A 9,509-nucleotide genomic window follows, 5' to 3' on the forward strand; every position below is an offset into this window, starting at 1 on the left:
GAGAACGTCACCATAGATGATTATAGCCTTTACTGATTGCAGCCTCTTCTGTGGGCGTGATCAATTTTTATACAATAAGACGTCACCTCTTCTTATTTGTTTATTCATGTATTAAAATCTACCTGTGCTTTGAGCTTGGGCTGGTCCACATATTTTAATTCCACAAAACGTCGCAACTAGTGATATTACTGCCGGGGTGACACAGCGATGAATGTACATCATTTTGTATGCGCGTGTGTTCTCGTAAAATAGCGAATCGTCAAAATGGATCTCCAAAGTCGTGTCCTGGTACAAACAAACAAACAAATAATATTATTTGTCCCACTCCCAACCTTCGCTCTTGAATTCGGAGCTGACGTTCGAATTTAAAAGATGGAATGTAATTACATCCCTGAAAGTAAACTGAGAGTCTTAAAAAAAAGGAACTGACATTAAGCAATAATATTACAGATCAAACTCTTTCGCGCTAATTGAAACGTTCTTCGCTCCTTCCTATTACCGAGGTGTTGCAATATAAGTTGAATCCTCACAGCTGAAGGATACACTAATATTTTGCAAGATATCTCGGAGAACCAGGTTAAAATATTAATCAAGCAGCGCAGAATTCCTCACTATGATGATTATGCTTTGTACTTTTCATTCAATAAAATTAAAGATTAAATGAATAGGCTATTTTCGAATAGACCATATTGGTATTCTCAGTATTGGACTGAAACTAGCTTGCAATAGAGGCTAATTCGGGGGAGTCTTTTCAAATACAAACACTTTTTAATATATTCCCCTGCGTTAGCCTTTATTGCAAGCTAGTTCCAATTAAATACTGAGAATACGAATATGGTCTATTGTGCAGCAACAAAAGAACAGAGTCGAGGTTCAACTAGGGAGATAATTTGCATTTTTCTTTGTTTTGTTCTTTCGTTTCTGCACAATTTGAAACTATTCCATTACACTCGTTTGCAAGGTTTCTTGACCACATAAATGTGCTTACATAAAAAGGGGGAATGAAAATCACCTGCTCCGCTAGTCCATATTGCGCAAAGACTAAGTCATGTGGTGAGGAGTGATCGATAGGTTGCGAGTGCAACCAATCACGACCAGGAATCGATTTGGTACACGTGATCAAAACAGTAGAATAAAGAGTTATAAAAAAAAAACGACTTGTGCTCTAACAGGTCATGACATCGGGCTTCTAAGAGGCTTATTGTCCGGCTTCTATTGAAACAGTTCAACTTTCATTGTCATGCTGATTGTATATCTATACACAGCTGTGAAAAAAAAAAAAAAAACACGATGCCTGTTGAAAAGGTTGAACTTCCATTAAAAAAGAAATTATCATAGGGCTATCACTTTTGAGAACAAAATTTGAAAACCCTATTTGTAAGATGTACTCCTTATCCAAAACAAATATGAAATACAGACTTTTGCTGAAATTGAAAAGTATTGTTAATTCAATTCACTTTAATTCGAAGTAGCGTGTCGAGGGCCTTTGAATTTTTTTTCCTCTTTTCACTTTTTAAATCACATCTCTACCCTTTTAGTTTTAGCCAGTTAAAATTCTCTTGTGTGGACAACTGAAACAACACTCGTTTAGTTGAACCGGACGGATTCCAATCCTAAATCCTTGAGGAAAAACACCGTTAAAATAAAATTGTCCACACGATTTTCCTTGATTTTATTATCACATGTTTTCAATATGACTTATCGTCAAGTCGAAACCGATCTGACAGAATAATGTGCATCTCGTCGGATTTCAGCTTTCGGACTATGCGCAGGACTCAAAGCTGTTTGATGTGGTTCAAAACTATTGCAGGATTATGAACATCTCGTGAAAAGCGCTTTTAATGCTGCCTTAACCAACTTATATTAAAATGCTGACATCAACGTATGTCGAACATTCAATTCGCTGTTTTAAGCTCACCTGGTTATGTGATATTTACGTCCTTTCACACTCACCCAATTTCAATGAATTAGACAAAAGGAAGCAACTGTTTGGAAAGATTCAACATGCAGGAACCGGCATAGAAAAGTGAAAGAGGAAATTCAAAGACCCAGTTGTATATGTTTAACTGATCCTTTTAAAAGCTTAGTTCATGAATTAAATTGGCATTGGCCAGGAGAGAATTATCAGAAAAAGATGGATGCAAATGAAGGTGATGGGAAATTAATTGAACTATTTGCATGGTATATTCTATTCTTACGTCTTCTGTCAGAATATTCTACCCTAAAGGGTACAGATACAGATAAATACGTCGGCAAAACGGAGCATCTTAATATTATAGCAAAAATATTTATAAAAAACTCTTAAGTAACTTCTCCAACAAGTGGAGATGGAGAGTAATAGCATGCTTCCTTTTTTGGGCATCCAGCTGCTCAACAAACATACACATGTTGAGACTAAGGTGTACGTTACAACCCACAAATACTGGCCCCCTGCTACACTATAAAAGCCATGTAGAACACCGGTACAAACGTGGATTATTAAAAACGATGCTTGATCGTGCATTTCGACTTTCATCCAATTGGCACTACTTCCGACTGAAGAATGTGATCGACTGAAATTATTGTTTTCTCGACTAAAATATCCTGACAAACTTGTCAAGTCTTCTATTTCACGGTTTGTTGCCGCCAAAGCATCGGATCAACCTAGAAGACAGAATATATAACGTTTGCAGTCTCGTAGGAAACTTATGTTGCTTTGATGTTTTGTAAAATAACTTATCAGTCACTGATGAAGCCCTAACCGGCGAAACGTTTGACGTTCGATTATAATCAATTTGCCTTAAGAAGTCTTCATAAGTTATTTAATATTATACGAGCCATGCTTACTGTCTTTCTCGTTTACAGTAAAATAACAGTTCCTTTCAAAGCGCTAGTTTCTGCATGCAATAGGATGTTTCAATCAACCTCTAGAGACACCAATAACAATAGAAATCAAGTGAAGCTATGATCCTTGCAGTTATGAACGCAATTTTTGCAATTGGTAAGAACCTGAAAAATTCATGACTGCAATGGGGTTTGAACCGTTGACCTCGCGATACTTTACTTGATTTCATGATATCCGCAGTTCATGTATGATCCATTTCATATAACATTTCATCGCTGATTCATTCCTCACGGGAACATTGGAACCCACAATTGACCAGCTCCCAACGTCACTGGCTTCATAGTTCAGTTGGTTAGACCGTCGCACCGGTATCGCGAGGTCACGGGTTCAAACCCTGTTGAAGTCCTGAATTTCTCAGACTTCTTTACGCAATTGCAAAAATTGCGTTCATAACTGCGAGGATCATAGCTCCAATTGATTTCATATCCGCAGTTCATATATGATCCATTTCATATATCATTTCATCGTTAATAACAATAGAGACATGTACGACTTCTGGTGGACGAACAGCCTGAAGAAGCTAATAAGAGATAATGGCGGCGATGACGTCACGTGAAAACCTCCTAATAAGACTAACTTGTTCCTAAAATTCTTTGAGACGGTCAAATTTGATCAGGAATTTTACAGTCCTCCAACCATGATTACAACTGCTGAGCACTACAAAGACAACATTAAAGCAACTATCGACGCTGACAACAACGCCATTCAGGAATTAACCTATTTTTTTTATAAAACATTCACCTTTGTAGGAAACTGTTAAATTCAAGCGATATCCTGTCTCGACTTGAGACATTAGCTTTACCCAATAAAGGTACAGGACAATGTTTGTTTGAACTAAGTACCAGAGCTTTATTTAAGACCTGATTCCCAAATGCGTCAACTTAACTTTCTTTTTAACTTGTTACTTCAGAACGTAACGAGCACGGAATTTTGAGGTTTTCCTGAAAGATATCCAACGGTAGGACGCGCCTAACGACCCAATCACTGTCATCTACATCACTGTGGAATGTAAGTATAATAGTAAATGGTTTGAACCCAGAAAGTAAGATCGTCCGGGTGAGTGAAGTCCTGACACGCAAGGACTGTTTGAGATGACATTAACTGACGTTTCGACAACCTGAGCGGAAGTCATCTTCAGAGTCAAGTGATTTGTATAACGTCAGTAGATACTATAAGAACTCCGCTCGTTGATATTATTGGTCGAATATCAGTTGAGCCTAGATATAATTGGCTCTAGATATAATAAGGTCTCTACGTGTATCGTAGAATACGTTGGGTAGTACTGTGATAGAGTACATCAGTGTGTTGTTTGTCTGTTGTTGATGTCGTCGATGAGTCGTTTGTAAGGTCCGCACAACGCACTACGCGCAACGAATCATGGCATCATTTGAAGTTGCAATGGCTAAAATTAGGTTCAATTTCGTGAATTTGTCAAAGAAAACAGCTATGGAGAACAAACTTATTTTTTCCTTCCAAATGTTTCGGCTTCGTTCAGAATAGAGGCCGTAAGTAGACTGGATAATCACACACCAGTTAAGTGCGTTCAACTCGAGAACACCAATTAGAAGTTCCACAAAAACTGCCAATTTTGTAAACATGTTGTTCAAGTCAAAGGATGGTAACGCATCAAAGTGCATGCCTCCATGAAATACGAACTCTCAATTACGCAAGTACGCATTCCGAGAACTACTCGTCACTTGGATTTCGACATGTGATTAAGGTAAAGTGCTCCAGATACAGAGATAGATGTCCCAAAATGGCGGCCAAGATGTGAACTGGAATGTTATAGACCGATACCCGTGTGACTGATTTCGACAAGCGATTTGATTACTATTCGTTCTCTTTCGTTCAACGCAAAAATTAAGAAAATGCCTATTTTAGTGTCTTCCCAGTCTTCAAACATTTAATCCAGTTTAAAAAAAGAAGCAAACGTGACATTTAAAACCTAGAACTTTGCTGTAATACCATATGCATTTGGATCTCGGCTAAACTATGAAATTTCTTTCAAGTTATCACCCATGTAACGAAGTCACTTGCCCATATTATTAGGGAGTGTGCAAGGCGATGCAACCAGTCATTCGTGTGTCTGCATTCCATATGCTACAAATGAATCTGAGTCCCTCCGCGACAACAACGGATTCACTCATCAAAGTATCTGCCAAAGTACAAATACAAAGTCTGTAAAGACAAAGAAGAGCCTGGAATCAAGCATTATGGAGGCTGTAAATGTGAGTGTTGCTATTTGAAGATGGTTTATGCAGTAACAGAAAACGTCAAAAATATTTAAATCACACCAGTATGCCAAGCTGAATACTTTCCAGTTTCTGTTCCTTCCTAATTCGGACCTTCGCTAGAAATTGGTCTTAATATCATGATTGGGCCAGGAATCGATTATTGCATTAATTAATGACTCATTTTTGAAGATAATTACATATAAAGAAATAGAAACTTCAAAATAACTGGTCTATTCTTCCTTGCATTAGAAACATTTACAATCTCAACGCTCTCCCATGTTCTTGATTTCCAACGTTTGTCATTCAGAGAGGTCGCGTTACGCTCACTCTAGATACAGTTGACGTCAAATGTAGATTCGTTCAATTTAAGACGAGTTTCGTGTCCACCCGTGAATTAGTTTACGTATTGATATCCATCAATTACTTCAACTACACCGGAAGCTTAATAGACGATGCTGCGGTGGCCTGGGCCGAGAATGTCAAATTCACATTGTTTGACGTGTGTCACTAAAGGCAGGAAGAAACGACCGCCTAACACCTGATAGCGGGCTCACATTCGTTGACTACTTGGCTTTCCAAGAAGCACCGATAAAGGCAGTGGCTGGACTAACAACCATGACAGAATGGTGGGACGGAACCAATTGCAAAAGCGTATCATTCTTGGTTAGCTACAGAAAAGAGCTACGACAGCCTGCTTTCTCTCTATAAACATTACCTATATTAAAAAAAATAAAATAAAATGAAAAAACTTTTACCTCTATTCTTTACCGTTTTTCAAAATTCTTCTTTCATAAAAGCTTTGCTTATACGCCTTACGTACTGGTAACAGCCGGACAGGCACGACTTGACCAAAAGCACGATGCGGCCTCGGTGTGGGTGGAAGACATTCAATTCAACAAATTTAAGGTGTGTTAACGCGAGATGCAGAACTTCGATAGACAAAACAAGAAAATCAGAGAGGCAAGTAATGCTGTCTTTCATCCTGCTCGCTAAATTATGTCTAACTGAAACACGAAACTACGGCAAATATACGATCATTTCTACATGTAGCCTCTTAAAGCAGATCCACTTCCTAAGTTCATCCCACAATTAGAAGGTTTCTCTCGTGGTATGATCTTAAATCACTACATGACTCGGTCCCTTTTCACCCTGTATTTACTTCTCTGATATAAATATTAGTTCATTTGCGGATGATCCCGACACCTTTTCTTTACCTTGCGGAATTGGTTTGGGTATAAAGATTTGCCAGATAATCTTCTTTCGCGACAGCACAAATTCGCATTCCTCAATGACTAAAAGCCCCGTCTTCAAGATCACAACGCTTCAAGTTGATCTTGGTAAAACGTTTCATATTTGCTCCCTATTTGTCCAAGAAGAAGGGAATGGTTCTAGATGGGTTAATGCGATAATCGACCGATGGAAATACGTGGAAAACGCATATGGACACAAATGGAGCCCACGTGGTAAGAATCGAGTTAAAAATCATGAATTTTCTATATCATATTTGGACAGTCCTTCTAACGATCTCACCAGTAAGCATTTTCAATGCATTTATTTTAATCAATAGACATGTACAAATTGGAGTACATTTAGTGCCAAGTGCCCCACTATGCTTCAGAAGACCAATTTACAATACGCCCTTATATAAATGTTGAACAATTTAAGAGTGGATCAAAATATTGAGAAATGCCTCCGTGTTCATTACCCGCAAAAAGCTTGCATAACTATTATGGAGCTGAACAGTAAGTGCATGCAGAAAATATTCAAGAGCTAACGTATTCAAAATAAGGGCCAAATGGCTTAACGTCCTCCAACTAAAAAGCTGGAAAGTTGGACTATTTACACGTTTATAAAAACGAAGTACATTCATCGTAAGAAACCCCTAGCACTGTTTTCATCAAAAAATTTAAAACTCCTTTCCTCGCAAGCGATAGAACAATGTCTCGCCAAAGTTAATCGACTGCTAACTTGTGACCAATATCACATGATCTGTATTGGGAAAACAAAATGTACACGCGAAAAAGGTCTATTCATCAAACAATATGGCGTAAACTTCAATATAAACAAGTTCCATTTCAATAAACCCTATTCTCACCCTATTCTTATGACGCTTTAGTTCATCCATTTAATTGTTTACGTCAAATCAACCTAAAGTTGGTAAATACACGAAACATTTGTCATACTAATCAATATTGTCGATTCAACATTGAAGGGATTTCGCCGGGCCGAAAGGGCGTGAAGTCAAGCTAGACCATTACAACCTACAAGTTTCCATTTGCTATTGTCGCCAGATATAATCGCCAAATAGAGTGCGACACTGATTAAAAGACAATAATTTTCGCATTAACAAATTTTCCGATTGTACCTCAATACAAGTATTTTCTTTACCTGATGCAGATGTTTCTTTTAAGACACAATTGCTAAGAAAGCATATTTTATCATCATTCAGAATTAATTCTCGTCTAATCCCCGAGGTTACTGAATAGCTCAAGAATGGAAGTCTGAACCAAGGATTGCTCTGAAAAAAAAAAAAAAAAAAAAAAAAAACGTTTTCAAATTGTTCTTCTGTAAACAGACAAAGCCTTGAACTCAATAAACATAAACTCTATCTACCAAATATGTTCTTTACAGTTGAAACCATTCCTCATTAAATCTCGTTATCCCTTTATACTTTCAACAAGTCAACCGGAATGTTCACAATACGCTATGAAGGCAACTGAAACTGGAAGGCCTTTCAAGGGGGCTTCTGATGTCGCTTTGTCGCACATTTTCCAGCCCACGTGTCGCCTATTTGGCTAGAGACAAATGTCGCTGTCGTTTTTTCGCCGCAATACAATTGTCGCTGTCGCTTTTTCGGCGTCCTGTAATTTTGTTAAATTTAAAGAGTAAAAACTTCCTTCTTTCGATGGAAGATCAACCACTACTGAGATCACCATTACTGAGAAAGCTAGAGATAGACTTTTGAACGGTTTTGGTGATCTTAGCGACCTTAACGGGCACCAACATGTGTTTTTCTGGAAGAGAAACAGTTAAGGACGCTTCACATCCAAGATTTGCTAACTACTATAATTGGTTTGTAGAACAGTTTCTGCCGCGAACTTTGGCTCTTATTCTCTTCTCGGTCTCTGACCCCACACGAAAATAAAATGGCTGACAGTTTGGAAGTTATTACTGTGGCAGAGTTTGCTGACTGGTTACAGTCATTGTACATCACGCTTCCGGCATGCAAAAGAGAAAACAGTTAACCTATTCCCCACCTTTTAAGGCCCGCCCGCCAGAATTGATCAGAAATTTTGTAAAATTCTGGGCTGTAAATCCCGGCTTACAAAATTCGTAAGTATTTTTGGGTGGGCTTATACATGTAAGCAAGCGAAGGCCGTCAAAACCCTCTTTAGTGGTAATTAGTCCGTAATTACTATGAAAAAACAGTGTCAGACAACTTACCTTTCCTTTCTTTACCCTTGCAGCTCTTTTTGTCATTATTTTTGCTTTTTTTGAGAATGCTGTGAAAACGAGCTACGGAAGTGTTTTTACGGTCATCGAAATACGTAAAAATCAAGCAACAATTAAGTCCTCGCATTATTAATTATTAATTGCTGTCATTGCTGGACACTTTAAATGCAAGCGAAGGCCGTCAAAACCCTCTTTAGTAATTATTAGTCCGTAATTACTAGTAAACAGTGTCAGACAACTTACCTTCCCTTTCTTTCCCCTCGTGGCTCTTTTTGTCTTTCTTTTTGCTTTTTTTGAGAATGCTGTGACTGCTGTGCGATGTTTTTAATGTTTTCCCATTTCACGTACTCCACTTTAGCAAAAAGCGCCAGAAAAGCCGCACAAACCCGAAAAAAGTCACTGAGTTACACAGAATCATGACTGACGTGACTACGTGTCGACCTTTGTACCAGAAAAGGAAATAAGAGACATAAGACGCTCACCGCATAACAAGTGCGTCAAGTGTTGAATGATGGTTTGTTTATATCTTAATTTGCACAAGTATACATGTAGCAACACCAAGAGAAGAGAAGATTTAGAGTCATGCTGGCCTGGTCGGTCATGTCGCTGTCAAAATAACAAAGTGAAAAGATGTCGCTTTGTCGAAGTTAAAAATGGATTGTCGCTTTTTTTCCGTCAGCACGTATATAAAGCTTCAAGAGGATTCGATAAAGCCTTACCACGACTTGGCATCAACAAAACCACGTATGGAATGATTTCCGTACAGGTCCCTACTTCATTATGCATGCAGAATAAATTAATTATTCATTCGCGCTATTGTTTTGTAGAACAATACGTATACCCAAGAGAACTGAATATATACATGGGTAATTTGTACTTACGGGATGAATAAAAACGGATCTCATTTTTTCTCTCCCTCCCTCTCTCTCTTCTTTCCC

This window comes from Montipora capricornis, chromosome 7, assembly GCF_036669925.1.
Source record: "Montipora capricornis isolate CH-2021 chromosome 7, ASM3666992v2, whole genome shotgun sequence".
NCBI classification, from domain to species: Eukaryota; Metazoa; Cnidaria; class Anthozoa; order Scleractinia; family Acroporidae; genus Montipora; species Montipora capricornis.